The 24,689-nt window shown below is 30.9% G+C and overlaps 1 protein-coding gene across 3 annotated transcripts in view; it reads right to left on the reverse strand.

Moving 5' to 3' along the window:
• LOC106641833 (proton-coupled amino acid transporter-like protein pathetic) overlaps window positions 1–24,689 on the reverse strand; it is a 318,346-nt gene that overhangs the window by 213,297 nt on the left and 80,360 nt on the right. The window contains exon 2 of one of the 3 annotated variants that reach the window (XM_014356390.3): window positions 16,053–16,095. The exons of the other annotated variants lie outside the window; for them this stretch is intronic. The gene's annotated coding sequence lies outside the window, so the exon portion shown is untranslated. The remainder of the gene's footprint in view (window positions 1–16,052; window positions 16,096–24,689) is intronic. 3 annotated transcript variants of the gene reach the window in all.

Genomic DNA, 24,689 nt, shown 5'->3' on the forward strand with positions numbered 1-24,689 from the left:
TTTGAGTCCCTAATCTGTTCTTCAAATTTTATTGCTCTTCTTAGCGCCTTCATTTTCATGCTTTCCAATTTACATTCTTCTTCCACTAAATAATTTGGTGTATTCCTGTCTAATCCCAATAACCACTTAATATATTTTCTTTGTATACTTTCCAATCTCTCATCTTCTTCCCAGCCACATACTTCTGCTCCGAATAACGCTATACTCTCCACTTATGCCACAAATAACTTCTTCCTTCTTTGATAACTATACTTAAATATCCTCTCACCTATACTCCAAGCGCTTTCCATCGCCATTATAGCCTTTCTCTTCCTTTCTTCCAAATGCCTTTCATTACTACCATTTTTTTGTAAAATATATCCCAGATATCTAATTTCTATCACTTCTTCTAGTTCATTTTCTCCCCATTTCCATACTCTATCTTTCCTTGCTCTTTTTTCGAATACTAAAATTTTTGTTTTTCTTTCGCTCAAAATCATTTTCTTTTTCTCAATGTACTTTTTGAACCATTTTAACATATCTTTTAGCTCTTCTTCTCTGTCTGCTATTAAAACTATGTCATCAGCGTAGGATAAACTCCATATTTTTTCATTTCCTATTCTGCATCCTCCTACTTGCCCTTTTCTCATTTCCTCTTCTAGATCCGCTAAGTACACATTAAATAATGTTGGGCTCAATGGACACCCTTGCCTTACTCCTCTCTCTGTCCAAAATTCATCTGATATTTCATCTCCTACCTTCACTATATTTATAGTTTCTTTGTATATATCCATAATTCTACTTATCAATATTTTACTCACCTCCATATCTTGCAATCTTTCCTTTAAAACCGTTCTATCTACTCTGTCAAATGCCTCTTTTAGATTAATGAAGCATGCGAATATTTTTCCTTTTGGTTTACTTAATTTGTCTTCCACTATGTGCTTCAGCGTATAAATTGCTTCCATCACTCCTCTTCCTTCTCTGAATCCAAATTGACTTTCTGCTAATTTTTGTTCAATCTCTTTTTTTTAATAATTCATTTAACATACTCGCGTATATTTTATATGCCATGCATGTCAAAGTTACCTCTCTGAAATTATCCAGCTCTTCTTTATCACCTCCTTTATAAATTGTGCATATCACTCCTCTTCTCCATTGTACTGGAATCCTTCCTTCTTCCCATACTTTCTTCATCAATTTCCATAGCGCTGCATCAACCTCTTTTGGCATATATTTCCATATTTCGTTTTCTAGTTTGTCATCTCCTGGTGCCTTCCTCAGTTTTAACCTATTTATTAACCTCTTGAACTCTTCTTTGCTTAATTCTTCTTGGTCCTGTGTACTTTTCTCTATTCTTGCATTCTCTTCTTTCACCTTTTCTATCATCATAGCTTTTTCATCCTTACCGCCTAGTTTCCTCATAAAATGCCTTCATCATTCTTCAATTTCTGTCTTATTATTAACGCCTGCTTTCTCCTTTCTATATCTATTTATATAATTCCAAATTTCCCTTTCTGATTTTGCGACCTTTATATTTCTTTCCTCCGTTATTTCATACCTTTTTCTTTTCGCCTCGCACCAATTTCTATACTCTCTCTTTTTGTTAATTAGATAGTTTCTATCCACTTTCTTTTTTCTCCATAGCTTCGTTATTTTTCTCAGCTCCTTCTTTTTTGTTTTCCATTCTTTGTCATACCACTTTCTTTCTCCCAACCTCCATACCATAGACTGTTTTTTAGTTTTTGGTACTGCTGCTTCTATTGCTTCTTTTATTTCTTCCCAACTTCTTTCTACTTGTATCTCTTTCCAATTCCATCCTTCGCACCTCTCCTGGTATTGGTCTATCAATTCTTGCGTCCATTCTCTTCTTGAAATTTCCTTTTCTTCCTTTCCCCTATCTTCTACCATCTCTATTTCATTTTCTAAGTATGTTTCTAATGGCATGTGATCTGACTCTGTTCTTTGTCCTATTTTTAATTCTTTTATCTGATCTAACGCTTCTTGATTACTTATAACATAATCTATTACTGACTCACCTCTGCTGCCAATGTACGTGTAGTTTCCTTCTTCTCCTTTTTGTCCGTTAACTATACCCCATCCTTCTTCTGTTATTTCCTTAATTAACCTTATTCCTTCCTCGTTGATTGTTTCATCTTTTGATTTCCTGTTACTAACTTCCTTGCTTCCAATCTCCATTTCACTGACCCATCCACCTTCCCTGCCAGTCCTCGCATTCCAATCTCCTGCCAGTATAATACCACCTTTTTCCTGCGTTCCTATTTTTTCTTTTATAATTTCCATTGTCTTTGCCACGTCTTGGCAATATACTCCTACAAATGTCCACTCTTGTTCGCCATATTTAATCTCTTGTTTTACTATGTTACCACTCAATTCCTCGTAATTTTTAATTTCTAACTTCTTATTAATTCCTGTAATTATTTCTCCTTTCACTCTACCTTTTTTATGTTCTCTTTTTGCTGCAACAAATTTCCATTCATACTTTTTCGACATCTTACTTTCTATATCTTCCCATTTATTTTTCTCTAACCATGTTTCTACTAACATTATAATATCAAAATTATTTAAATATTCCCATACTTCCACGTCCTTATTTAACACTTCTGCTATGTTCCAAACGCATATATTTACACTTTTTTTTTCTCCTCCTCCAGCTCCCTCTCCTCATTCCCTTCTTGTTCTCTTCATTCTTGCGATCTTCTTGTTATTTTACCCTGTATCCTTCTTCTTTCTTCTAGGAAATTTCCCTTCCATTCGTTGTATCTATATCACTTATCATCAATCATCAATTTCATATAGCCAATTTTTGTGGTTTTTTCTTCGTTTCTTTGTTCCTTTGATTTATCTAATATCAATCTTTGTATTTCTCTTTCTTTTCGTGTCAAATCATTTTCAATATATATTCCTTTTTCAAGCTTCTTCTTGTTTATCATGATACTGTCTTCCATTTCCTTGCTTTCCAACTCTACTACTACCATTTTCATATCACTTTTTCCTTTCTTTACCACTATTTCAGTAGCATTTTTCACCTTTACATTGACATTAATTTTCTGTTCCACAAACTCTTCCACCTTCTTTTTTTTATTTTCTTTTTCTATAATTGCACCTTTAATGACAATGTTCTGTCTTCTCTTCTCCCTTTCATTTTTTTCTAATTCCCATTCTAATCTGTTGATCCTTTCTTCAATAGCTTTCTTCTCTTCTATCCACTCTAGTCTTTCTTTTAACCACCTGCTTCTTTCCTCTCTCCATTCTTCTTCTCTTTTTTCTAATCTTTCCATCAATTCAAACATACTATCTAATCTCTTTTCTATCCTACTCATCTTATCATTTTGTTCTTTAACATCCTGACTTTCATCCTTTTTTTCTTTTTCTCTCTGGAAATTCAGGGTGGATTGCTCTTTGATTTTTGGATTTGTGTTTGTATTACTCCTCGTGTTAATATTTGCGTTTTTTCCTGTCATTTTCAAAATTTTACCGACTCTACAGATATCTTCCTTACCGACTCTGTCAATTCCGGTGATTCAGGAATTCTTTTTATCTACTGCCAGTAACCAGGTTGTCAAAAACTCCTTTATCTTCTGTCTCTATAAAAATATCCTTTTTTTTTTTTTTAGGGTTCCTTCTTTATTGACCACGTAACTACCGACGAAAAATTTGTTCTCTTCCTTATCTACTTTCTCTGTCGGTAACCGATAAAAAGAAATCACCTTGCCCTGCCCGTGCCCTTCCTTCTTACTGGGTTTCCTAACCTCACTTTTTTCTATACCCCTGTTTGCCCACTTTTTCACTATTCACTGTTCACTTTTCTTTAATTATTATCACTTCTTTCTTTGTTTCTTTACCTTCGTATACAACTTTTTCCTTTGTTCACCCGATTGCACTATTCTTTTGCGACTTGCATCGGCGTCTTGTTCGTCTCTCGCGTTCTCTGTCCTACCTGTTTTTCAATCCTTTAAAATCCTCCTGTTTCACTTTCTTTTTTACTTTTTGTCACTGTTTATTATGTCCTCATGTATTTCACCACTTTTTAAAGACTTTATTATAGCTATCTACCCTTGCTCTTTCTTCTATTTATTGCTTTATTCAGGAGCTCACTTTTACACGTCCACTCTCCTACGTGCCCACAACGGAAGTCCTATTTGACTATTATAATACGCAATATATAAAATGGGAAAAAGATTGTGCATAAATACTATAAATATATATTTGTTGTTGCAAATTTATTTTTTGCATGTAATTTTTATCATACAGAAAAATATATAATTTCTTTTAATGACTAAATAGCAGACCCTTCAAAAGTATCATCAGGAATGAAAGATTAAATAAATCGTCTGGTAGTTCAATACTTATGATCCCATATTTGTTCAAACGATTTCTTTAACTAATAACTTTACAACATAAATCTCAAATTTCTTATCATTCCTCTTGAAAACTATAGAAAAAATTTGTTTGAGAAATGTTCGTTTTAATATTTATCTAAAAAATTTGTTTTAACAAATTTTTCTTAAGTATAAAAATTATAATCGTAACAATAAAACTCAAAAACCGTAGGAAGTATGTGGTATTTGTGTACTGAAGAATTTTGAATCTACGTTTGTTAAAATAAACTGTTTAAACAATTTTTTTTTTTCAACAAATAAAAAAATTTGTAACAAGAAACCTTAAAAACCATAGAAAATATGTACCACTTGTTTTTTTAAAATTTTTGAACCCATGTTTGTCTACACAATTGGTTTGAACAAATTTTTTTGAAATGTAAACATTATATTCGTATCAACAAACATTAAAAACTATAGAAAATAGGTGCAGCTTGTGTTTCCAAAAATTCCAAGTCCTTGTTTATTTAAAGAAAATGATTAAACATTTTTTTTGCAAAATAAATATTACATTTGTAACGGCAAACCTAAACACCCATAAGAAATATGCGTCACTTGTTTTTTAAAAATTTTTGAACCCATGTTTATCTAAACAATTCGTTTGAACAAATTTTATGGAAACAAACATATTATATTCGTATCTGCAAACATTGTAAAATATAGAAAGTAGGTGCAGCTTGTGATTCAAAAAATTTTAAGTACTTGTTTATTTAAACAAAATGTTTAAACTATTTTTTTGCAAAGTAAATATTCTATTTGTAACGATAAACCTTAAAACCCATAGAAAATATGTGCTGCTTGTATTTTAAAAATTTTCGAATTTATGTTTGTTAAAAAAAATTGTTTAAACAGTTTTTTTTGTGAAAATAGATATCATTTTTGTGTTCAGTGCCTCAACAAACCATTAGAAATACTACTAACTTATTTTTCATGGCCGAAACTTTAATGGAAATCAAATATAAGCAATTAGGTATAACCCACTGTGGCGACTTTAGGGCCACCTACACAATACATAGTACAACGTAGACATGCGAGAGAAATGTATTCTAAAACTATAATCTAAGACGAGTAGAACCATATCAAGAAATAATTTTTTGGAGCAAAATTCAATTAAACCGGGAATTTTGACACATTTTTTTGCATTTTGTCACACTGTGCGTCATGACCAAGTGGCTGAACAAGGCGCACAAATTCTTTTTTTATTTTACAACTGAGGAGGGCGTATGCCAAGTATGCGCCCACGAATTTGCGTGGAAATGGGCCTGTAAGCTCATACTTTGAAGACGCGTTGAAGGGGTATACTGAATATGTGCCTATGGAGAGAGGAGTGAAAATGCTGACTACAACTATAGCTGTATGACCACGTATGTCATAGCGAAAGCAAGTGACGAGTCTTTCTCGCTATACTTACTTCTTGAATAAGATCTTAAAAATTAAGGGACAATAAAGAAAACAAAGATTTAACATTAAATTTTTATAAAATAAAAAACCTATTCTTTCATTTTACAATTTTCTATAATACATAAAAGTTTAAGAGAGGCTAGCCATTTTATTTTTTGAAAATTAAATCATTTTAATAAATTCCTATAAAATTGTAAGCTCAGACTTTCAAGGCATTTATTTTTCAATTCTTTCTGTACTTTGGATTTTTTTGTAGTACGGCGTATCAAAGAAAGTACGTTGAAAAAATATTTAGCTTAAAATATTTTTTAAGTTTGACAGTATAACTATGAGCACCTTAAATAAAAATTATCAATTTTACTTATCATAATTGGTATGAACTGTAGGCCACGCTCCAGAGGTTATCAATGAACATATGGGACTTTGGATTCTACTAAGACCGAAGTTTGAATAGCTGAGATGGCTACGGCTTATGCCACTGATGACATAGTTTTGCAATTTGGGGTTCAGTTCCAATTGCCGTCAGATTTTTTTTTTTTTTTAATTGAAATTCATTATTATGATTTAATTCTTATTGTAACTTTCGTTTTAACTTATACGTGTTGTCAACTTTTTTTTCGAACACGTCAAAAAATTATATTTTAAATACTGAGTCTATTAAATATTTTATTACGTTAATAGGTCTAGTTTGCAAGGCTACTTCATAATTTCATAATACTAAACAAATGATTTTTAAGGATATGAATAAAATTAAAACGTTTTCAAACTTCTAAGAAATGATGAACATCCAGTTTACGAGAGAAAATATTATAAACAACTGTTACCAGCAAATTTTTACAATAGTATTTTTTTCAATTTTAAAAAATCGGTGCCTAATATTTTTATGCTGGTTACACATTGAAATTGAAAAAAAGTTAATGTATTTTACTACTTTTAGAAAAGGTATTAATTTGAATGATAGAAGTATTGGCAACTAAGGTAAATACTTGGTAGATCATATACAATTTTATGTGCACATTCGTATGGTTGCATATGTGTAATCTCAGTCTTTTCGACCGATGTTAATGATTTAGGACTCAGAAGGATTACTTTTCTATATTGTTACAATGGCTTGGGAAAAACAATTGTCATACCTTTTCAAGGTTGTCATACTTCTTGACGATTTCTTGATTTTTTTAAGCAGTTTGTTGCTTTACTTAGGTGAAAAAATATTCTTATACATACACTATTTTTACTTAATAAAAAATGTAAGCAATTCCATTTTTTAAATATTTCTATACGTTATACAGTCTTATTTTTTACAATGAAACAATTTTTATCTTTTGATTGGTTTATTTAAGTTTAGTATTTTATCAGGATTGATGAAACATTTTCCTAACATGTAACTTTGATTAAATTCTTAACAAGATCTTATTGTATACAGTACAAAAAAACAACATTTTCTACTTTTTTGCTTTTCTTTAAATAGGATAATTTTACTTTAATGTGATAAATATCATGATTTCATTGACAGATTTTACTAATCAGAGGTTGTTATTAATATGTACATTTAAATACTTACTGTAGCTAAAAAAAATTATTGTAGTTTGGTTTGTTTTTAAAGTTCTTATGTGATTGTTTGATGACCAAAAACGTTAGATTGCAATAAATGACTAAAATTTTTTAATTTGCTACTCAACATAATTTAATATTGTTAAATAATTCTCTTATTGCAGAGAAAATACTGAAACGTTTAACGACAGCTTCTTAGAGTGTTAGAAGACTAAGTAGATTTTTCCAAGATTTTGCTCTGCAAATTTGTGTATTTTAAGTAAAGCCCACTTTCTATATATATTTAAATGAGGGTGTGGTTTAATTTTTTTTTTCAAGTCTTACGATATTTCTTGAATCTCTGAATAATATCGTTGCGTCAGTGTAAGACAGAGTCCTTCCAGAGAAGAAGGCATTAGAGACCTTTTTTAAATTATGTAAAAAAAAAGGGTCTCTTTAAGTAAAATTCTTTTTCTTCTAACTTCAAGTTGGCAACACAAGTATGAATGTATATAGGGGTCATTCTTTTACAAACGAATCGAGGTTTTTTTTAAATGTATTTTATATGATACAAGCGATCAAAAATTCGATAAAATCGAGTTTTTTGGCTTGGAGACTAATTTTCAAAAATTCATAACTCTGGTTCTATTGGAGCTCAAAATTTGATTTTTTTTTAAAGATAAAAATGGTAATATTAAGAAAAAAATGTATAAAAAAAAATTCATTAATAAAAATTAGTTAAAAATTGAAAAATATTTACTATACAATAACTTTCGTTTTCAAACTCGAATCTTTACGCCAACAGTCGTTGGCTGTTGGTCATACTGAGTTTTTATAACTCGTTCAAAGGCTCTATCTATTCTTTACTTCAGCTGTTGCAGCAGTTGTGTCTGGCCTCCCGCCAATCCATGTGACAGCGTCCTCGTGCTAATAGTGATTTTTTTAATTAAGTGGCTTAAAACGTTTTGTGTTTATTTTTTCTTGTATAGTGTCACAGTTTTTGTAATAATTATCGGTAATTAACTTATTTACCTGCACTGTGCACCAGTGTTCTCCTAAGTGCTACCTAACCATACATCCTAAACACCTTCCTTTCTACCAAGTTCTCCGCCAAGTAGAGAAAAGGTAGTGCTTATGAGATCGCTGCTGTGCATGCTAATACTTTTGTGTTCGTTGTTTAATTACTGCAACTTGTGGCGCCTATTGGGTCTGATGTTTATAGGTTAAGGTGTCTATCACGAAGAAGCCAACAATAAACAAAAGAATACCTGCAAAATGCTTAAAAGGTGGTATTCGTAATGATGCTTGTTTTAATCCATTTAAATTAGCAAAACATTCAAGGAAAAAAACACTAAAATTAAGAGAAGTGAATGCAAATTAACTCAATGAAATAAAAGTACCAGTAACTAATGAATCACCAAAATAAAAAATTTATGATTCCTGCCGCCTGCGCATCAGTAAAATAAAAGAAGAAAATGATCTAGTTGAAATGGTATGTAGCTGTAATGAATAAAATTCTAAATATGCTTGAAATATTTTACATATTGCTAATATGGATAATTTTTTTTATAGCCAGATAATATTAATGTGTTGTCATGTGAAGATTTGGATAATAAAATTGAAAGTGTAGAAACTTCAGGACCTTCTGACCAGTCGTATTAAACACTTAAATGAAGAATTCGGTTTTATAGGATCTTGACCCATTAGTGCAAGGAAATTGAAGCAAAGGAGGTATTCAAAGGAAAAAGTTAAAAATAATCGCAGAACTTATTTTAAAAAATCGATCCAGACAATGATAACGACAATGATGATGATGATGTGACAATTCTAACGACGTTCCAAGAACATTTTAATACTACTGATGATCGTGCTAAAAAATAAAGACTTTAACAACTTTTAGACACTGGTCTTATAAAAAAATAGAGTCCACTTTCCCAACTGCCACTCGCCACATGATAACTGTTGCAAAAAATATTGCCAATGAAAAAGGCATTTCAAGCGATTCGATTCCAAGAAGTCATCCATCTCTAAATGTTGATGATAAAAATGCTATTATTAGTTTTTATCAGGCTGATGACAATACTCAGTTGATGCCAGGTAATAAGGACTATGTCTTAGTCAAAGTTAATGGGCAAAGGGTACAGATGCAAAAACGTTTACTCTTGAACAACTTAAAAGAGTTATTTGAATTATTTAAAGAGAAGTACCCAGCTGTAAAATGTAGCTTTTTAAAGTTTTCCAGTTTGCGACCAAAACATTACATATTAGCAGGCGCCAGTGGTACTCATTCTGTTTGTATCGGCCCAGTACATGAAAATGTTAAATTATTGATAGATGAAGTAAATTTAAAATTAATTACAGCTGAATCGCAAGAACCAATATCAAATTATCATGACTGTATGAATCGTATGTTGTGTAAAGTTCAATCTGTAAATTGTTTTTTGGGATTTTGTAATAAGGGCCCTGGAGTGACTAATATTATTAAGCAACTGGAAAAAACTTTTAAAAAGAGATTAACTGAAACTATGAACTACAAACAATGGGTAGCAATTAAAAGAACTTCATTACAAACGTTGGTATCTAGTATTGATGAATTTTTAGAATCTTTGAGTAGTAGTTTAAGTAAATTGTTGCAAAATTCTTCTTTAGTGAATAAAAAAAGAGAGTTGATGAATGTAAAGAAAATGAACTTGATGAAAAATAAATGTGTTGTAATTTGCGACTTTTCTGAAAATAACGTGTTTGTTATATAAAGCTCTGTTCAAGGTATACACTGGAATAACGATCAAGCAACAATACATTCATTTTCTATTTATTATAAAAATGATAAAGACGAATTAAAAGTTAAAAGGTTTGTTTCTATGTCTGAGTGCTTACTTCATGACACTGTTGCTGTTCATTTATTTCAAAGGCAACTTATACTATTTATGAAAAAAATTTCAAATTTATTAATAAAATAATATATTTTTTTGAAGGGGTGAGTGGACAGTACAAAAACAAAAAAATTTTATTAATCTTCAGCACCACGCAGAAGATTTAAAATGGCAGCCGAGTGGCACTTTCTCCACACATCACATGGCAAAGGACCATATGACGGAGTAGGTCGAAATCTAAAAAGACTTGCTGCTAGAGCAAGTCTTCAAAGAGTAAATAATCCTATCCAAACACTAAGGGAGTTATTCAAAAGGGCTACAGAAGCTCTACCAAATATAACGTATTATTATTCAACCAATGACGAGTACAAAGAAAAAGAGAAACAACCATCAGCACGTTTTGAAAAAGCTGTAATGATAAAAGGAACCTTAAAATATCATTGTATGATTTCTATCTCACTTCAAGAGTTGAAAGCAAAGCCATTCTCTTTGTACGAAAAAAAACATTGTAAAAAGTGTCAACTGAAATGTGAACACTACAATAATAAATATTTACACTAATACTATATTAGGTTACAAAAACGTACACGCAAAATACTATTGAATTAAAATCCTAATACACGACTTGTTTCTTTGAAATAATGTAATTGTTTATTTGTGTTCCCCAATTTTTTATAAAACTTTAATTAATAATAAATAATATAGTTCAATTGAAAAATTAAAACATACTATATTATGCACTATTTGTAATATAGTACAATGGTAAGAGGCGAGCATACGAGGTGTACTTTGCAACTTGAGGCGCTGACGCTTGATTTTTTTGCTAAAGTAATAATTGTTTCTCTATTTATAAAAAAAGCATTTTCGATGGGAAGTTGGTCGTAGAATACTATAGTCATACTTAAAACATGGTAAGTAGTGGGTTTCATTATTAAAAATTAATTTAAACATTTAAAATGCTTATAACAATCTAAAATTTAATGTCAATTTTTTTTTACACATTTTTTTCTTACAACTTACATTTTCACCTTTAAAAAGAAAAAAAATCAAATTTGTAGCTCCAATAGAACCGCAGTTATGAATTTTCGGAAATTAGTCTTCAAGCTAAAAAAACTTGCTTTTATCGAATTTTCGATCGCTTGTATTATCTTAAAAACGTAAAAAAACAAAAAAACCTCAAACTTGTATTTTTTTTTTTTTTTAAGTAGAATCCGTAAAAAAAATTACAGCCAAGTCGGGGATGTGTCGGTCAAAAAGTGTTCGGTTTGTAAAATAATGACCCATATGTGTAAATTAATAAAGTATTACTAAATAACATTGTGGTCAATCCCTAGGTAACATAAGTCACTTACTGGTCAAGTTGTTGAATAATTAATAAAACATTAATTAGTAATAGAAAAGCTTATTACCAAATAATACGGATTATTTACGATCTACTTTATCAATACAAATTATTGCTTTATTTATGTCTTTATGGGCCAGAAAGCATTCCCTGTTACCTTAATTAGTGCTTGCGTTATCAATTACTGGCTTAATACTTAAATAATGATTAATTAGGCACCTCATGTTACTTGGTAACTAAAATCTAAATTATTGATTAATGATTTAGTATTTTATATGTATAACCACGTATAGACTGCCACATAATAATTGGTAAAAAAAAAAATTAGTCAAAAATACTATTTCTTGCCACACAGTTTGAAAAAGCTCTATTCCTCCCAGAAAACTAAAAAGTCTCTTTATTTCCTTTCACTCTAAAAAGTCTTTTTCTTGTACTCACACAAAAAATCATTTTTGAAAGTACAACAACGTTTCAGGCATTTCATGTAAATAATTAAACTTTCATTACGATTTAAAACATGAAATTAGCTTAATCATCACCATCCTAAAAGCTAATAAGGTTATTTTTTTTTTAATAATAAAATATAACGATATTTCAAAAAATCTTTTACTTCTCAACAACTTTTCAAAACTTTTAATCACTTGATAATCAAAATTTTTTTTTTTATACAAATGTCTAAACAAAAAAAAAAAAAAAAAAGAGTCTACACTTATTTTACATCATTATTTGTATTAAAAGGTAGAAGGTTACCAATAAACAAATTTACAGTGCAAAATCTTGGAAAAATACACACAATTATCTAACACTTTAAATAGCTACCGTAAAACGTTATACTGCATTCTCAGCAGTGAAAAAAATCATTTAACATCAGTAAATCATGTAAAAATGCAAATAACAAGTCTTAGACAGTCATTGCAATCCAACGTTTATCATCAAACAATCGTAGAAGTTTTTTTAAAAGAAACCAAACTGCATTTATTTATTTTGCAGTGGTAAGCGTTTTAAAGTATATATAAGTTACAACCTTAGACTAGTAAAATCTGTTAAGAGAAGCATGAAGCTTACTTTATTAAAATAAAATTATTATCTGATGAAAAAGAAAAAAGAAAAAAAAAAGATCTAAAAACCTTACGGAATAAAGAAAAATAGAATTTGAGCATTTTGTGTTGCATAAAATAAAATCATGCTGAGAATTTAAGTAAAATTACAAATGAGGGAATTGTTTTATCAATCTTAATAATATACAGCTTGCATGTATTAATTGAAGCCACTGTATGTTAAAGCAAGCTAAAATTTAAGCATTTGCATCATTAAATCCATCGACTGAATTTTAAGGTACACCCCATTTTTTATAAAAAAATTTGGTAATTTATCATTAAACATTAAACATAACTATACACTGCTACGTATATAATACTACGATAATTAAATAAAAGAGACTTAACTGCCGTATATTTTTATGATTAATTATATCACATACAAATAATTAGATCATAAAAATATTAAGCACTGATTTTTCGGACCTTTGGCTATTTTCTCTCGTAAACTGGATGTTCATAATTTCTTAGAAGTTTGAAAACGTTTTAATTTTATTCATATCCTTAAAAACCATTTGTTTAGTATTATGAAATTATGAAATAGCCTTGCAAAATAGACCTATTAACGTAATAAATTATTTAATGGACTCAGTATTAAAAATAAAATTTTTTGACGTGTTCGATAAAAAAGTTGACAACATGTAAAAGTTAAAACAAAAGTTATAATAAAAATTAAATCGTAATAATGAATTTTAATAAAAGAAAAAAAAAATTTGACGGCAATTGGAACTGAACCCCAAATTGCAAGACTATGTCATCAGTTGCATAAGCCTTAGTCATCTCAGTTATTCAAACTTCGGTCATTGTAGAATCCAAAGTCACATATGTTCATTGATGACCTTCGGAGCGTGGCCTACAGTTCATACCAATTATGATAAGTAAAAATAATAATTTTTATTTAAGGTGCTGATAGTTATACTGTCAAACTTAAAAAATATTTCAAGCTAAGTATTTTTTCAACGTACTTTCTTTGATTCACCGTACTACAGAAATAAATGCCTTGAAAGTCTGAGCTTACAATTTTATAAGAATTTATTTGAATGATTTAATTTTCGAAAAATAAAATGGCTAGCCTTTCTTAAACTGTTATGTGTTGTAGAAAATTGTTTAATAAAAGAATAGGTTTTTGATTTTATAAATATTCAATGTCAAATCTTTATTTTCTTTATCGCCCCTTAATTTCTAAGATCTTATTTAAGACATGTGCGGTCATATAGCTACAGAGCTGTAGTCGGCATTTTCACTCCTCTCTCCGTACGCACAAATTCAGTATACCCTTTTAACGCGTCTCCAAAGTATGTGCCAACGAGCCCATTTCCACGCGAGTCTATAGGCTCACACTTGGCATACCCCCTTCCCACTTCTCAAATAAAATAAAAGTATGTGTGCCTGGTTCGGCCACTTGACCACGACGGGGTGCTCGAAAGAGTAGCAAAAAGTGAACTGGTACCGTAGCATTGCAGTCAGAAATCTTTCTACTAATCTCTGTTCTCACTCTTTTCTATGGGAAAAGATTTTTTATATTTTTATCACTTTTTCTTATAAGACTAAGAGCCAAAGCCTGAGGGTGGTCGAAAATTTAAACCAGCTGAAACACTTATCAGGACTGAAAAGCCTAACAAATCGTGAAAAACTGGAATATATTTGTCATATTTTATTCTGGTAATGATTTTTGTAGTAATTGAAGTAATGCCATTTATTTGATTACACAAAACTGCCAGATTTTCGACTACAAAATGAGAAATAAAAAGTTGTATATATCGTGTTGTACAACAAGATCAAAACGTATCTTCTTCTCGAAAATCGACCATGGGTCCATTTTTTTGAAAACTGGTTTTAAGTAAAAGATAAGTTTTATACTTCGATATTGTATCGATTTTATTATATGCGAATCAAAATGAGGAAATATCGTTATGCTCAACAAATGTTATAACTTCATGAATTTTTTCCTTGGGAACGGCAAATTTGAATGAAAAAGTACAAAAAACATTTTACACTTAAAAGATTATAAAAAAAATGACGATAGCTTAAAAATATGTATTTCGTTAATTAAAAAAATATATATCACCATATTTGATCAGCCATTCTGTTTTTTTATAAGACCTCAGATTCGTATTAAATGACCCAAGAAACCATACGATTTGTCTTTGTATTGTATCTTACAGTTTTTTAGTGTCAGATATAACGAAAAATTGTGACTTTTTTAATTTTGGGTCGATTTCTGGACCTGTTTGTGGTCCAATACCATTACGCGACCGTTTAAAGTAAGATGAAAAGGCAAAAAAAAATTTTTTTTTAATTTGCGTCAATCATAACATAATTTTGAATTAAAAGTTAGAGATGCCAAAATATTAGTGAAACATAACCTAAAACTTTTTTTAAATATGTTAATAGTATTTTACGGTCAAAGTTCTGTTAGGTAGGTATCTTAAGGATTTCTTATTTTGCAAATTTTTTTTACAGAAAAATTAATAAGGTAGCAGTCCAATGAAGAACTCCAATTTTCTGACCGTCCATGACAGCCTGAATGTGGATTAAAAAATCTGAAAAATCAAAGGTATTGTTTGCTTACAGAGTGCTGTATATAGCCAAAGCTTTAAGAAAAAAAATCTTTTTTTGTCTCTGTCTCCGCTTCAATACCGCACCATTTTTGTAGAACTTTACTGATGTTATACTAACTTTCTTAGTACCCAGCCCCACACATATACACGCATACATACATAAATACATACATATGTGCATGTTTATTATTTCATTCTTAAATTTATTATATTATCAAATCATATTAAGACGTAACTCCTTCATTGCTACTTTAAATAAGATTTCTTATATTAAATATACATACAAAATAAAAAAATAAAAATTAACATAGTTGCATGTATACTTCTAGAAACTACTTACTCCAAACATATACACTAATACCATAGAAGTCTGTAAACGTCGTTTAAGTATAAATAAATCAGGATTTATATTTAAACGAATGTATGATTTTGGACAAAATTTATCTTACAATATATCAAACAATCGCATAATTTTAGAAAAAGGTTTATTTTTGTTTTTTGTATAAAATAGATACAAGTTTTTTAAATAAAACTATTACTTGACTCATAAACAATTCATTCTTCTACTATATATATATTTATTTGTAAAAGAAGTTTCAACTCATAAAACCATGTTTCTTTCTTTAGAAGGCTTTAACGAGATTGCCGTAGTAAGCAGAGGTACTATTGTACATTTTTACAAATACACAGCTCATTATATGCAGAAAAATAAATATGCAGTAAGTGCACATAATAAGCGACATAAGAAAAATCAAATAGAATTTGATTTTCTTTTTTCATCATTTCTAATTATATTATTTTTTATCAAGAATCCTAACTGTACTCCAGCAACCTCATACATACGTCAATATTAACTTTAAAATACTTACTTTTATCTATGCTTTTATACTGCCTTGAGGAAAAACAGATCAACTGTAATACATACAAACAATTATTAGTAGATAAGTTTGTATTGCTAAGAGTAAGATCATAAAATAGTTTAAATCAGATTAGTTTTTATTTATCTAAAAGTGTAAAGTTCTTTGTGCACTTATTTGATTTTGTTAATATTAGTAATCAACGGTCTTAAAAATCTAATTTTTCATATGTTTTTATGTACCATGATAATATTACGTACATACATTTGAATAACACTTCGTTTAATAATAATACAAACCATTTAGGTATCGCTTGATTAAGATAGCTTACGAGCATAAGTCAAATCACAGAGCCGGTCAAGTAATGTGATGAATATTTGTTGTTTTAATTGTTGTAAAGAAAATTTTTTACTGATTTGTATTTCCAGTAGAGTATTTTGAGAGTTAGACAGATTTATTTTTTAAAGGTTAAGAGAGGAAAACATTTCTATCAAGTCTAAAAAAGAAGGTTTATTGAAAAACTATTATCAAATATCTATATAGAAGAAACTTTATCGAAAGGAAGTTAATTCCTTATACGGGGCACATCACTAATAATAGAAGAATGTCAAATTGCAACAAATTTTTTAACATTGTATCGTATTTACAAACATGCAGGATCAAAATATGCTCTCCACACTATCACAGAGGAAATATTAGGATCCAAAAAAAAGCTAGATTTGGCATGAAATAGAGGATAAAATAGTTAAAGGAATTGGCACGCCAAGTGTGCAAGGAAGCAGAGCCCCAATAATATACTTATGGACAATTTTTTAATAACTACAATATTTTTACGCCTAAATTAAAACTTTTTTAATAGAATTTTTAGAAGTTTTTAACTGTTTCTCAATCTTACGGTCATGTAAAGAATTTTTTGGGATGATCTCTAATACGTATTTAGGCAGAATTGGTTAAAATTTTTTTTAAAAAGTTCTGATTTAAAATAACTTAATCCATCGTTTTCAAACATAGGCTTCATGTCATATCTATGGATAAGAATCAGTGATCTACTTACGTTAATCTGCACGAGATCTAAGGCTTTTTCTTACTCTGTCATGTTATGAAAAAAATCAGTACTACAAGTGTCCCTTAACATGCAGTAGCTAAACCAAATGCGTATATGAATAACAATTTCATGGTGTTAATGCATACATAATTGTATTGGTGTACACCTACTATACATAGGTACTTTATCAGCTGAGTCCGAACACATGCAAATACACGTAATCCCCAATATAATATAATTTAGAAATGTTCGAGTAATGATTAACAGCACTTGGAAGAAAGTAGTTCTTTACCAAATACATCTTGCCACTAGTGGCAGCTCAAGAAATTTGCAGCAGATTTATACAGAGTTAAAATAATAATAGCAATAATAATAATAATAATAATAGTCATATTAATAATAACAATAATAATCATAATAATAATAATAATAATGATAATTAAAGTAGTAATAAAAATAATAGTAAAAGTAATAATAATAGTGATAACAATAATAATAATAATGATAACAATAATAAAATTAATAATAATATTAAAAATAATTATAATAATAATCACGTGGCTAAGGCAGTCAGCTCATGGGGCGCATTCCTCTAGGTGGTAGATAGAGGAGACCTTTCCATAGGTGTATGGTTCCGAGGCGTTGGAGCTTGTGCCCGTAGGTGGTTAAAATGAAATAACAAAATAAAATGGTTCCCGTGGACCAAAAACGCCGAGAAGAAAACCTTTAGAAAAAATCTAGGGTAGGTCCCCGAATACAACCTTAAATAAGTGACGCTAATGAAAATACAGTACCCCAGATGGAAACCTTTCAGAGGGAATCAGCTGCCCGTTTTGACCTGGAAAAAGCCTGGGTCGACTGGTGTTACCCTCACGGATTCTTGTGGAGGACAGAAAAGCGTCCAGCACAAAGGTAAAGAGACAACTTCTGATGAAAAACACTTACAGAAAAGCTTTACTTTAACTCCCAGCCACGGACGAGACAAACTGCATAGCACTGGAAACGAAGTGAGTGACGTCAGTGCTGCCAGCTTTTTTTAGTACCAGTAAACAAGTGGTCGTTCACCAAAAATGAGAACAGTGACGCTGCTAAGAGCGAATAAGAAACGACAGAAGGTAGCACTCATGAAATGTAATGGTTTTCAGTCGTCACTTGATGAAGATTCAAATCCATTTTAAAATAAATGAAGTCAATCTTCACAATCTATTAATAAATACGGGTGTTACAATTGCTTCGGTATACTGTAAAATACTTTTATTTCAAATTTGACAGAGGTGAGTCATTTTAATCTACCTGACAGTGAAACAAACGTTCAGTGTCCCTCAAACTATTAATCTCAGCTGCTTCCAAAGAATTCAACAATTTGCCCTTATTAGCTATATGTCAAACTTTAAATTCATAATTAAAATCGTGATTATATTTGAACAGATGAGATGCATAATCTGATTTTTCGGTACCATTAACGAAGGCTTTAACATATTCTTTTAAACGTTTAGCAAAAGTTCTACTAGTTTGTCCTATGTACTCTTTGTCACATGACCTGTTAGGTGACGACTTGCGTAAATTAATAAATTTTTATTTTTATTCTATTTTATCGTGTTATATTTCATTCACAATGATAAAATTTTAAGACTCTTTACAGAGTCATACTCAACGAGAGTCGTCGCCTAACAAAGCTGACTGTGTACTTCGTGTCTCTTGGAAGTGTTAAGTGACAACCGAAGCGGGCCATGAAGCCTAAACACATGAAGTCAGCAAGTACCGCCCCCATATCAAGTAAGACGAAAAAGTTTTAACTAAAACTTCGTGCAAGGTGCATTTCTTTGCGCGGCGTTTTAGTTAGTAGCTGCCGCTCATCAAGTGCAGACGTTAATAACTAATATTAAAAGATTGACCAGACGTTCCGTCTTTTTTCTGTTTCTTTTTATATGTATACAAGTAACATAAGATAAAGTGATACAAAACTTATTAGAAAAAGAATTTAAGTTATTATAAAATAAATAATTATATCACCAACGAAAAGAAGAAGTACAAATCATCTGAATTGGTCATCCGAATTAATAATTAAAGCAGAGTTGCCAGTATTACTTTCTAGTGGAAAGAAAGGTAAGTTAACCTGGATATTATATTAAACTTTCTACTTCTTCCTTCCTTTTTTAAATAAACAAATAGTTGGACTATCTGCTGTCCCGCAGCCTGTGAAGAAGCGTGAGACTGTAGTCGACAGTTTTTGGTTTGAAGCTGAAAACAAACTTAAATGACATTAATCGTTATTTAACATGACCCACATTGCAAGTTATATACGCCCAACTTTTCAGACAGTGCGGCTTTGCTTTTATTATTTTTATTAATGCTTGTAGACTTTCCTGCCTTTTAAATGAAATATTTAGTCCATACGACCTCAACTGCTTTTTAATAAAAATCAGATATCTTGCCAAAAAATGTACAAACATGAAATAAATTTTTATCTTTGTTGATTATTGGGTAAACATTTTGAATTGCGATTTTATATTGTATTTTATTAATAACTCCATGTATTAAATTTTAATCATACCCATTATTTTTAGCTAAATGTTGAATAATATTTAATTTTTTTGTTTAATTATTCTGTGACATTGGAACTAACAACAATCTATATACATAGCTATAAAGTGCAGCTATTTTGTGCGAATACGGATAAAGTGATTTATTATGAATTAGACGATCTGTGTGTGTTGGTTTATGAAAAATACTAAATTCTAAGTGGCTATAAACTTTATTAATTTTAAAATCTAAAAAATTTTTTAAATTATTTTCTTCTTTTTCTATTGTGAATTCAATATTTTTGTGTAATTTAATAATAAAATTTAAAAATGACTGTAATTGTCTCTGTGATCCTTTAAAAATACAAAAATACGTCATCTACGTATCTGTACCAACACACAAGATTTACACTTAGTGGACTCGACATAATTAAATTTTTCAAATGATTTATAAAAATCTCGGCTAGTAAAGGGCTAAATAGATTACCTATTATTAACCCATCTTTGACCATGTATAAATTATTATTAAATTTATAATGGTTCTGATTCAAGCAACACTTTAAAGTCTTCTTAAAATCGTATATAATATAATTATTTATTTTATTCTGCAGCATCAGATCTTCTACGATCTCTAGCACTTCATCGACAGGCACATTTGGAAAAAGGTTCCTGACATTAAATGACACCATTCTATAATTGTCATGTACCTCCAAGTTATTAATTTGAGTGATAAGTTCTAAAGTATTTTGAATTAAACATTGTCTTCAATAAAATAATGTTTATTAGTTTCTTAGAGAGTTTATATGATGGTGCATTAATAAACGAAACTACTGGTCTCATAGGGCAATTTTCTTTGTGTAGTTTTAAAAAAGAATATAATTTAGGCGGTTGAGGGTTCATGAAAACTAGTGAATAATACGGGCTATTACTAAAAATCAAGCTATATTTATGCACGTTAACATTTTTTCTTTGATACTTCGTCGTTGGATCTGTTGGTAGCAGCAGAAAATTATCTGTGTTTCGAAATTCCAATGTTTTTAATATACATAACTGTTTATCCATGGCTATTACCGTATGTCCTTTATCAGCTCTAGTCATGATTCTATTGTTTGTTTTGATTTTCTCTTTAATATCATAAATTGTTTTCACTAGTGATTTATCAATGTATATATCTCTCCCTCTTTCTAATATAATATTAGCGAAACAATGCTTTTCCAAATTAATTTTTTGTATTAATTTATCTGGTAAAATTCTTATATCGTTTAAGATAGTTATAAATTCTGCTTCGATCAAATTTTTTCATACTTTTAGTCTTATGATAATCAAAATTAAATCTAAAACCATATTCAACTAGTTTAGTTTCTTTTTCATTGAAATCACATCACACAAATATAGTTTAGTTTATAAACCTTTGTGTCTGAGGAAGTTACAGTGTACTGAAACAATTGTAACTCCCAGTTTGTAGAACTATTGCTAAACGTTTAAAAGAATATGTTAGAGCCTTCGTTAATGGTACAGAAAAATCAAATTATGCATCTCATCTGTTCAAATGTAATTACGATTTTAATTTTTAATTTAAAGTTTGACATACAGCTAATAAGGGCAAATTGTTGAATTCCTTGGAAGCAGCTGAGATTAATCGTTTGAGGGACACTGAACGTTTGTTTTACTGTCAGGTAGATTAAAATGACTCACCTCTATTAAATTTGAAATAAAGGTATGTTCGTTTATAATATAAATAAGTTGACGATATGCTGATACGTATAGGTATAGTTTGTAAAGCCGAATGTAGTTCAGTTCATAAGCCTCTGTGTCTGAGGAAGGTACAGTAAACCTAAACATTCGTAACTCCCGTATTTATTAATAAATTGTGGAGATTGACTTATAAACTCGTTCTTCATTTATTTCAAAAAAGATTTGATAAACACTGGAGAGACTGATGCCAGAACTGAAGAAGAAGCGAAGAAGTTGGTAATAGGCTTTACAAGCTGCCAAGTGAGAAAAAGGGTTGAAATTATTAGATACTATCGGATTCTGATTCAGATGCTCTCAGATTCTGGGCTGTGGATACATGTCCTGACATTGCAATAAGGAGAAACGATTGAAGCTATGCTTTCGATGTGGCAGCTACAATTACTGCGAGAAAGATGGCAAGGAGGAGGCCCGATGTTCCACTTACAGAACAAAAGTTGCCAAACATGCAGCCGGTAGCGGCAGCTGCCCAGCATTTAGAAAGGCACTAGAAGAGGCCAAGAGTAAGGCGCCTATAAGGCGTAGATAATGTTTAAGAGGATGAAAGCTATATGACCATAGCAGACTGAAACTGTGCTGACTTACCAAAGCCATTAGTAAGGGGAAGCAACGGGAATCAAGGCTCCCGCAAAACAGCTGGTGACCAGACAGAATAGAGAGGAGGCTGCATCACGACGGTAACGACACCCTAGTAGAAGGCCTCGTCATTTGTCAACACTCCGTGGCCTTGGCTCGAAGTATGAATGGAAAACTGGATTCCTAGCTGGGTGTCTCAGAAGATAGGTCTTGCCAGTTAAGTAGGTGTTCAGTCAATGTCGCTAAAAAAATCGTAGCGAGAAATACGCATGTTGAGGCTGACTGCAATTCCCACACAAAAAAGGGGTTCATACCCCTTCTATTCGTGCATCAAGGCATTCTGGATGACCTTGGACAAAGGAAAAAAAAGCTAATAGTGAAAATAATAAGAAAATCTTCGATGTTTTTATACATCATCAATTGTCACTTTCTTAGTTTAAAATATATTTATATGGGTGATTCTGCCGTAACTTACTTAGATCGACTTAAAAACTTTTATAAAGAAGATGGTTAAAAAAATTTTTTTTCATAGTATTTCTACTGTACACAACATCAGTAATAAATATTTAAAGCGATGAAACTATAAAATTTTCTGTTAAACGAAATTTTATAAAAGTCAGCCTTCATCGATTTTCGAAAAATTGTATCACTTTCTAGCAGGTACAGCTAAGCTTCTTCAACAGTTTGAGTGTTTTTACTGGGCTTAAATGAAATCTGGGATGAAGACGTATTGACTAAAAAAAAAAGTTTTCGATTTTATGCCTCCATTTAAAAGTTACAGCTGTTTAATCAGAGCGTAAATATCACTAATAATGTGACTTATGCCAAAATTCAGTATTTTTCATAAAATCACTATAACTTCTCATTCGGGAAATAAAATTCAAAGATTTTTTTTTTAATCATTAGGACTTTTTTTTGCTTTCATTTAGGCTCAGATAAAATCACCTAATGGAGTGCACCACTTGGCTACCAACGTTAGACGCAGCAACACCGTTTTTGCATTTATGTAGCGAAAATGGGCCAATTGGCTAAAAATTGGAATTTTCAATGTTTGTAGTGCTCGTACGACTCATAGACGTATGACAATTAGTTGTCCACCCATAATTTATTTACTAGCCTCAAATGCAATGAAAAACTGTAGTTTGCGTACCTGCACACGCACACCAAGTGGTTGTTCCATGGGGGTCGGAACGGAATGAAATGTTTGTACACGCAAAATACGCAAAAAGAAGAGCTTGGATATTCGAGAGGTAACAACTTTAGGTACTACTGTCATAAGGATTTATTTATTCCTATTTTTTAAAAAGTAATCATTGGTTATCATTTCCGTTCCAAAAAAATTACTAGTTTAAACTGATTTTTGTTAAAACCGCGATTACGGTGCAAATATGCGGACAAAATGTATACAGTGAAAACTCACTCCTCTTTATCAATTTTTGGTGTGACTAAGGTACAAATCTAATTACCACTAGCTAGAGTATTTAATGCTTCCACGCCCAATTGGCATAAGTATAAGCCTAATTGTTTACCGGTAACAGCTTTCATGAGTGAAATTGAGTTGGGGACATGGATCGGAATGGAAAATTTTACTCTAAATGATCGATTATCTCAATGAAGGGATCAATATATTGGTATAAGATAGTATGTCAAGTAAAGTCAACAACATTTAACACAATTTGACGTTTTTAAAGTTTTGGATTTTATTACGGCACGTGAGTATGAGTATCGGACACGATCTGAGCAAGTTACAGCAGAATCACCCATATATATGTATGTTTGTATGTGTGTGAACGTCTATGTATAATATACTAGTGGCCCCTCCTTCACCCAAGATTCACTGAACAGAACACCGAAGTGTCTTGACACGTAATGTAAAACGTTTTTAATAAAAAATTCTACATGTATTCCTGACACTTCTCAATTCAAAAGTCTTCTTATTAAAAACAATCTACCTATTTAATAATCTCGAAAATTTAAGTGACTACTGTAAACGTTGTGATAGAATTATAATCTTTCAAGTAATGAATTCCTTATTAGTTGATTTTGACGCTGCTGTTTCAATCTCGATGAATGTTCTGCGTCAGTTTCTTGACGTCAAAAATTTTAATTATTTGAAGCATTTGAAATTTTCGTTCCAATTCACTGTTTTGTGACTATATGCATGGTTAAAGCTTTCATGAGCCCTAAAAACTGTTTTTTGTCAACCTTGTGTGGTTACAATGTATATGTTGCCAAGGTAGTTCAGCGACCGATGGCCCTAAGATGGATCAGAGGGTTAAACTATTTCTTGACTGAAGTTTCCAGGAAATGTGACTGTATGAATACCTTAGGGTAATCTTCTTTGGCCTGCTGTTGTAGCGCCAGACTGATCGGGAGGAAGACTATAATAATCGTCTGAAGCAATAGAGCTAGTTGTAGAGTTCTTCACCAACGTTTTTTGGTGTTATACCAGAGACGTTAGTGTCTAAAGCACCTTTTTTTTTGCAGAGCTCAGTTGTTTTGGTGATCTAAGATGGGGAGATTGGTTTGTAAGGCTTGCCAGTTGGAGATTGTCCCATTTCCTGAAGTTTATTTTTCTTTTATAGCTGTCAGATGCGCCCAGTGCAGACTTTGGAGATTACTGATGATTCTTGGTTGAATGCTTAGAGTTGAGAGGATAATATAGCGTCATCGGTCGCCGGGATTCCCAGCCTTGCGATGAACAACTCTGCTCGTGATGTCTGCCAGTGAATGACTGACTTGGTTTAATAGTGA

This window comes from Copidosoma floridanum, unplaced genomic scaffold (genome assembly GCF_036245765.1).
Source record: "Copidosoma floridanum isolate Cflo_tuat_1 unplaced genomic scaffold, Cflo_Japanese_pri ptg000031l, whole genome shotgun sequence".
Taxonomy (NCBI): Eukaryota; Metazoa; Arthropoda; class Insecta; order Hymenoptera; family Encyrtidae; genus Copidosoma; species Copidosoma floridanum.